We start from the raw sequence: 7,681 nt of genomic DNA on the forward strand, positions 1-7,681 counted from the left end.
AAATTCGTGGCTGGGTGCATGATTGCAAAGTTGCCTCCTTCATGGAGGAATTTCGCCACAACTCTGAAGCATAAGAGACAGGAGATATCAGTTGAAAATCTGATTGCATCTCTTGATGTTGAAGAAAAAGCTCGGGCTAAAGATACTACTAAAAAAGGAGGTGAGGTTCAGCCTACTGCTAACATGGTGCAGAGGTACCCACAGAACAAGAACAAAGGGAAGAACAAACCTGTTTTCAACAAGCCTACCAAGACTACTACCTTCAGAAGAAGAAGTTCAACAAGGCTGAGCTAGAGTGCTACGCCTGTGGGAAGCCCGGACACTTTTCCAAGGAATGCCCTGAACGTGCAGACCGCAGAGGGAAAACAAGCTCCAAGACTGTCAACATGGTGACCGCTAGCAATACTGATGGGTATGGGAATTTACCTATTGTGCTTTCAGTATTTCAATCATCTTCGTGGTGGATTGATTCGGGTGCTAACGTTCATGTGTGTGCTTACTTCTTATCAGGTCGCAAGGGATTCTTCCGTCCTAATGGGGAATGGGTCACATGCTTCTGTTCGTGGCATTGGCACGGTGGATCTGAAGTTTACTTCGGGAAAGATCGTGCAACTAAGGAACGTGCAGCATGTCCCTACTATGAACAAGAATCTAGTTAGCGGCCTTCTATGTCGAGATGGATTTAAGGTAGTTTTAGAGTCCAATAAAGTAATCGTGTCAAGATTTGGACAATTTATAGGAAAAGGCTATGAGTGCGGGGCTTGTTCCGCTTTTCCCTTTCAGATTTTTGCAATAAGTCAATAAACCAAATTTGTGCTAGTGTTAATGATGATGCAAGTATTTGGCACTCTCGTTTATGTCATATTAATTTTGGTTTAATGTCTCGGCTATCCAGCATGAGTTTAATTCCGAACTTCACAGTTGCCAAAGGTTCTAAGTGCCATAGTTGTGTGTAATCGAAGCAACCTCGAAAGCCTCATAAGGCTGCCGAGGAGAGAAACTTGGCACCTCTAGAACTCATACATTCTGATCTTTGTGAGATGAATGGTGTGTTGACAAAAGGTGGAAAGAGATATTTCATGACTTTGATTGATGATGTGACTAGATTTTGCTATGTTTATTTGTTGCAAACTAAAGATGAAGCATTAGACTACTTTAAAATCTATAAAGCTGAAGTTGAAAATCAACTAGAAAGAAAGATCAAGCGCCTTAGGTCCGATCGTGGTGGAGAGTATTTTCCCAAAGTTTTTGATGAATTTTGTGAGGAACATGGTATTATTCATGAGAGGACGCCTCCCTATTCACCTCAATCAAATGGAGTGGCCGAGAGGAAAAACCGCACATTGACTGACTTGGTGAATGCCATGTTAGACACTGCTGGTTTATCTAAGGCATGGTGGGGGAGGCTCTATTGACTTCATGTCATGTCCTGAATAGAGTTCCCAACAATAATAAGGAGAAAACCCCTTATGAGGAGTGGGTTGGGAGAAAACCATCACTTTCTTATTTGCGCACTTGGGGATGTTTGGCAAAGGTCAATATTCCTATTCCTAAGAAACGCAAACTTGGACCAAAGACAGTGGATTGTGTCTTTCTAGGGTATGCTCAACGGAGCATTGCTTATAGGTTTTTAGTGGTAAAATCTGAAGTACCTGATATGCATGTTGATACTATAATGGAATCTCGTGATGCAACATTTTTTGAGAACATATTTCCTATGAAAGATATGCATAGCATTGCTAGATTTTCTTCTGAGATAATTCCTGAATCTAGTACAACTGATGAATATTTCGAACAATCACATGAGGAAGTCCTTGAGAAGGATAACAATGAAGTTCCTATAAGGAACAAGAGACAAAGGATTGCAAAATCCTTTGGTGATGATTTCATTGTATACCTTGTGGACGACACACCCAAGACGATTGCAGAAGCATATGCATCTCCGGATGTAGATGATTGGAAAGAAGCTGTTCATAATGAGATGGACTCAATTCTTTCTAACGGAACTTGGGAACTAACTGATAGACCATATGGTTGTAAACCTGTGGGCTGTAAGTGGGTGTTCAAAAAGAAGCTAAAGCCTGATGGTACTATTGATAAGTACAAGGCGCGGCTAGTGGCCAAGGGCTACACTCAGAAAGAAGGCAAAGATTACTTTGACACCTATTCACCCGTTGCTAGAATGACCACCATTCGAGTGTTACTTTCCTTGGCTGCCTCTTATGGTCTTATCATTCATCAAATGGATGTAAAGACAGCTTTTCTCAATGGAGAGTTGGAAGAGGAGATCTATATGGATCAGCCTGACGGGTTTGTGGTAAAGGGTGAAGAGAGAAAGGTGTGCAAGTTGTTAAAATCTTTGTATGGTCTGAAACAGGCACCTAAGCAATGGCATGAGAAGTTTGAAAGAACTCTGACTTCTGCAGGATTTGTCATTAACGAGGCTGATAGGTGTGTTTACTATCGCCATGGTGGGGGCAATAGTGTCATATTTTGTTTGTATGTGGACGACATACTGATCTTTGGTACAAACATTAATGCAATTAATGAGGTCAAGTCTTTTCTATCAAAGAGTTTTGACATGAAAGATCTGGGAGAAGCCGATGTAATTCTAAACATCAAACTTATTAAGGATGAGAGTGGGATTACATTAACGCAATCTCACTATGTTGAGAAGGTCTTGAACCGATTCGGTTTTATGGATAGCAAGCCTTCTCCAACACCTTATGATCCCAGCGTGACACTCAGAAAGAACAAGAAAGAAACGAGAGATCAATTAAGATACTCTCAAATTGTCGGTTCACTCATGTACTTAGCTAGCGCTACAAGACCAGATATCTCTTTTGCTGTGAGCAAACTGAGTAGGTTCATGTCCAACCCGGGTGATGATCATTGGCATGCACTAGAAAGGGTCTTGCTCTATCTGAGAGGTACTATGAGTTACGGAATTACTTATTCAGGGCATCCTGCTGTGCTAGAAGGATATAGTGATTCAAATTGGATCTCCGATGTTGATGTACTCTACGCAACAAGTGGGTATGTATTTACTCATGGTGGTGGCGCAGTGTCATGGAGGTCTTGCAAGCAAACCATATTGACGAGGTCAACTATGGAAGCAGAATTAACTGCTTTGGACACAACTACTGTTGAGGCAGAATGGCTACGTGAGCTCTTGATGGACTTGCCGGTTGTTGGAAAACCTGTACCGGCTATTCTTATGAATTGTGATAACCAAACGGTTATCGCTAAAGTGAACAATTCTAAAGATAATGCAAAGTCATCAAGACACGTGAAGAGACGTTTGAAGTCTGTCAGGAAGTTGAGAAACTCCGGAGTAATAACTGTTACGTATATACAAACAGACAAAAACCTGGCAGATCCCTTTACAAAGGGACTATCACGAAATGTGATAGATATTACATCGAGGGAGATGGGTATGAGACCCATAGATGTTACACCATAGTAGTAACCCAACCTTTGTGATCGGAGATCCCGTGAATTAGGATCTGGGAAGAACAAGCTATTGGTTAACTGAGGAGAGTAATAACTAATGATCGTCTCCAAGTGAAGATGCAAAACTCTCAGAGTTGTAAGGCTCAGATCTGTAAGGAAGGTTGGCAACAAGCCTTAACGTGGTTCTATTGGCTATAATTAGCAAAGATGCTGTCCTACAGAGCAGTCTTGAAAGAACACACCTATATGAGTTCTGACTGTAAACGTCGCAGTCTATGAGATTTGGGTGATCTCTAGTAAGCTCACGAAGAGACCAGGGAGTATGACGTATAAGCTCCAAACCGCGGGTAGCCTACTGGCGGTCAGGTACTGGTTAAGACTTTGAGTGAAACCTGTTCACACAAAACTAGCAATTCAAGGCATAGTCCATTGTCAAGTTGTGAATGGATGTAGCTTAAAGTTCTAGGCAGAAGTTCAACTTAACAGTCTCTACTGAAACACTGGTATATTAAACAAGTGGTGAGAGAAGGCAAATCTCTAAATGGGTATTTGAGATCTGGTGGGGGATTGTTAGAATTAATGGGCTAGGCCCATAGCAATTTCTGAAATCTCAAAGCCCATGTGTAAAATGGCAAGTGGTGGTGCTAAGTTTAGTCTCACCCCGGAAGTTGAAGAAGAGTTGGACCTCTTTATATAGTGGGTTCTCCCCACCACTCTAAGTGGTGTGTGAGAAGAGAAAGGGAAAACCACACGCGCGCGCTAGCTCGCCTCGCCTCGCCTCGCCGGGGCGTGGCGTGGCGAGGCGAGGCGACGCGTACATGCGACATGCGCGTGAATGGTCCGCCGAAATCCGGTCCGTCTCCTTGCAGGAGCGCAGCTTCCTTTTGCCGTTTTATTTTTATGTCTTGGCAGACAAGTTTTTGATTTCTTGTCCGGTAAGTATATGAATTAGAAACCGAGTCGGTTTGGGATTGTGATCGCGACACAATACCGCCTCTGGTCCTAATATATATACAGCTACCGGCTGCGGCCAGAGACACACCGAAAAACACCTAGGGTTTTGCCTCATCTCACAACTTGCGCCGCAGTCGTAGTCTACTCCATCCCAAACGCCGGCGTGCATCGGCGCGTGGGAGAGCAGGTCTCCGGAACCGTTCGTCTTTGCGATCCTGCACTGGGAGAGGACGAATTAGGTTTTTGGGAAGCGCTGTGCGCGACTGCTCAAATTCATCATCACGGATCGTCTTCCGTCCAAGTCGGGCGGTGCTACTCATCGCCGTCAGCAGCAGATCGTCGCCAACATCGTCATCAACACCGTCGCACCCATAATAGCTAACGATCAGTACGTCCAACATCCTCTGTTCATGTCTGTCTCTACAGCTATTGTTATGTGTTTGCTGCTGTTATGCATGTCTTGTTGTTCTTCTAGTTTGCTAGATTATTGCATGCTAGTATCTCTTCTAGTCATGAATTATTTACTGGAATTAATCATGAACTTGCCTAATATTCCAACAGGGCGATGGCGGCCGTGTTGTGATCGATTACAACTACATACATACACAGGCAAAGATTAGCGAGTCGTTGCTGGTTTGCCGCGCAGCGCAGGTCTGTTCCTGCTAGAGTCGGATCGATCGATCTTCATATATAGGTACTCCGATTATACAACAGCAATCCATCGCCGAGCAATGAAAGCAAATTGCAAGCGATTCTTCTTCTTATCTTATATCTCCAGCACAGCAGCACGCCCTGTCCGTCATGGCATGCCGGCTCGCCCTCTCCAGGGTATTTATTTCCTTCTGTCTTTTCTGCAGTATATATTCTATATAAAAATTTCCTTGTGCTACTCTTTCATCATCATCATCATCTCGCCCTCTTCGTCGATGATGCAGTACTTCTTATCGATGCTGAAACCGCAGCACAGAACGCACCGTCTCTATGCGATTTAGAGTGTGCCACTTTGCTTTGGTTTAGGGCTCCCCAATTAGGGGGTTGTTGGATGCCATTGTATTTTCACAGGTCGTTGTCTTACTTTTTCTGCGTACGTGTTTGTGTCACAGGCTGCAACACATCTTGCAAAGCGTGGGCTGCCAACTGTGGTTTACGGCGAGGTAGCGGCGGCCGCAAAATCATCTAATGGCGCAGGTATGCATTGCTTGTGCGCCCCTGCCCCCTCCGCCGCATTCAGGATTTACTACATCTTCAGTTGAATTACTTATGTGTCAACTGCCAACAACTAGCTAGTATTAATCCCTGGTCAAATCGGAAAGAAAACACTGACAAGATTAGCATCACGCCTGCGCAAGGATGACGCGCAGAAATGTAAGACTTAATTTATTTTTTCCGAATGCCCTGCTTTCGATTGTATAGGCATCATTACATTACTGAATTATGCGCCTTGTTGGCCGACTCTTTGCCATTGAGGAACTAATTAAGTTTGTTTCTCGAATCCTATGCCTAATAATGCAGGCCGCATTCTTAGAAATCTACAAAGGAGACATGGATCAAGCTTTCTTGTTCAGAGGATACGAGGCCACTCTCACGCAGCAGGTACCCGCCGTTTCTTTTCGTTAACTCTTACTCCATCTGTAAACACCTTTTTTCATAAAAGTTCACAGTGGGAGTACTATTTTCCCATCCCATTGCCTAAACAACGCACAATTTCCTTTACAACTTGTTTTCTGCAGGAGGGACTGCTAAATCAGAACCAGTCGACACGACGCACAGTTTTTTCCGCAACCTGTTTTCTGGAGGAGGAATTGTCAAGTCAGAACCAGTTGACATGTTCAAAGCGGCGAATGATCGAATGTCAAGGGATTTTTGGATTTTCATGTTGTCCATGGAAGCTATCACGGGTTACGGTGCGTATAGCAATACGCATAAAAGATCGGATAAGCTAGGCACACAAATGTAAAGAAGATGCACGCACGGTCTAGAGATCTCTGGTTTTTTTTTCTTTTTCAGGTCTGAAAGATAATGCAGCGTATTTTTTGGAATATTGTTTTGTGAATCTGTAAAAACCCGTGCTTCTGAATCTCAAATTACATGAATGTTGCGTGTCCCAAGATTGGTAAATTTCTTTCGAACTGTACCTCAAAGGACCTCTGATGAACTACTTAAAGAAGATTTGGGACTATGATGTGCATTTTGATAGAATTGGAACTCAGTTGACGTTTGGACGAAAGAGTTAGGACCTCACATGCATTAGAACGTCTCTAGTCGAACTTGAATTAAGCTTCCATTTTAAGGAGTAAGCCGGACCTAGCTTAACTTCTATATAGTTTAGTTTCCATGGTCTGACATTGCCGGTGTGGTCTCTGCTGGCAATGGTTGGGTCCCTTCCCCGGGGATTGGCGAGGTGCTGGGGCGAAGGGCTTTGGGCGAAAGCCTTGCTTCTGATGGGGATCAGTTACCGGTGACGATGGCATGATGGTGCCTTTTCCTTTGGAGTTGTCGCCGAAGAGTTCCTCCACTCAACTAGGATGTGGTTGGTCGTTTCTTGAGCGGACATGGTGGCTATTGCTCTGGCTGGACCCTTTTCCAGGTTTAGTGGATGTTTGTGAAGGCAATCCAACGTCCTCAAGGCACAAGAGAACCAACTTTGCCTCTGAAAAAAAAACACAAGAGAGCGCACTTTGCAACACGTCGAGAGTCCACAAAAATGGATATTGAAAGAGTTTTGGTGTGCTTCAAAAGTGCTTTGGCATTGTACGTGGTCGTGTCGAGTATTAGAAGCCACATGTCCTATGGCAAATCATGATATGTTGCTTTATTTTGCACAAAATCATCATTGAAGATAAGAGGCGTGCCAACACAATGCAAACAGGATACATAGATTCCTCGCAGTCATCAAGTTATCAAGAACCGGAAAGTTCATACTCAGCTTCAAGATGATCTTGTTGAGCACTTGTGGGCACTTCAGAGTACTTGATTGTTGTGCTTCAACATGCTCTTCCTTTGGATTATTACTTCGTTGGACCTTTCGTGTGTTTGAACTTGAATAATTCAATTTGCAATGTTTGTGGATTGTGTGAACCTTAATTGTCAAGTTTGGATATAGTATACGTGTGCAAACATGTAGGAGTAGTTGAAATGAAATTTGCAAAACAAAAGTTAGAAGAGTTGGCAATAAAATTTTTAAGGAGTTAGTAAGTTATAGACTTTTTTTTTAACTCCTCAATCAAATTTGAGGAGTTGACGCCGCCGGGGTTCCGTCCGTGCAAAACCGATC

The 7,681-nt window shown here is 43.4% G+C and overlaps 1 non-coding gene across 1 annotated transcript; it reads left to right on the forward strand.

Annotated features, from left to right (window-relative positions):
* The first annotated feature begins 5,685 nt into the window (after window positions 1-5,685).
* LOC123126902 (U6 spliceosomal RNA) lies at window positions 5,686-5,792 on the forward strand. The gene has a single exon (XR_006462108.1). It is a non-coding gene; the product is annotated as a U6 spliceosomal RNA (small nuclear RNA).
* Window positions 5,793-7,681: the final 1,889 nt, after the last annotated feature.

The sequence above is a fragment of the Triticum aestivum genome, chromosome 5D (genome assembly GCF_018294505.1).
Source record: "Triticum aestivum cultivar Chinese Spring chromosome 5D, IWGSC CS RefSeq v2.1, whole genome shotgun sequence".
In the NCBI taxonomy this organism is placed as follows: Eukaryota; Viridiplantae; Streptophyta; class Magnoliopsida; order Poales; family Poaceae; genus Triticum; species Triticum aestivum.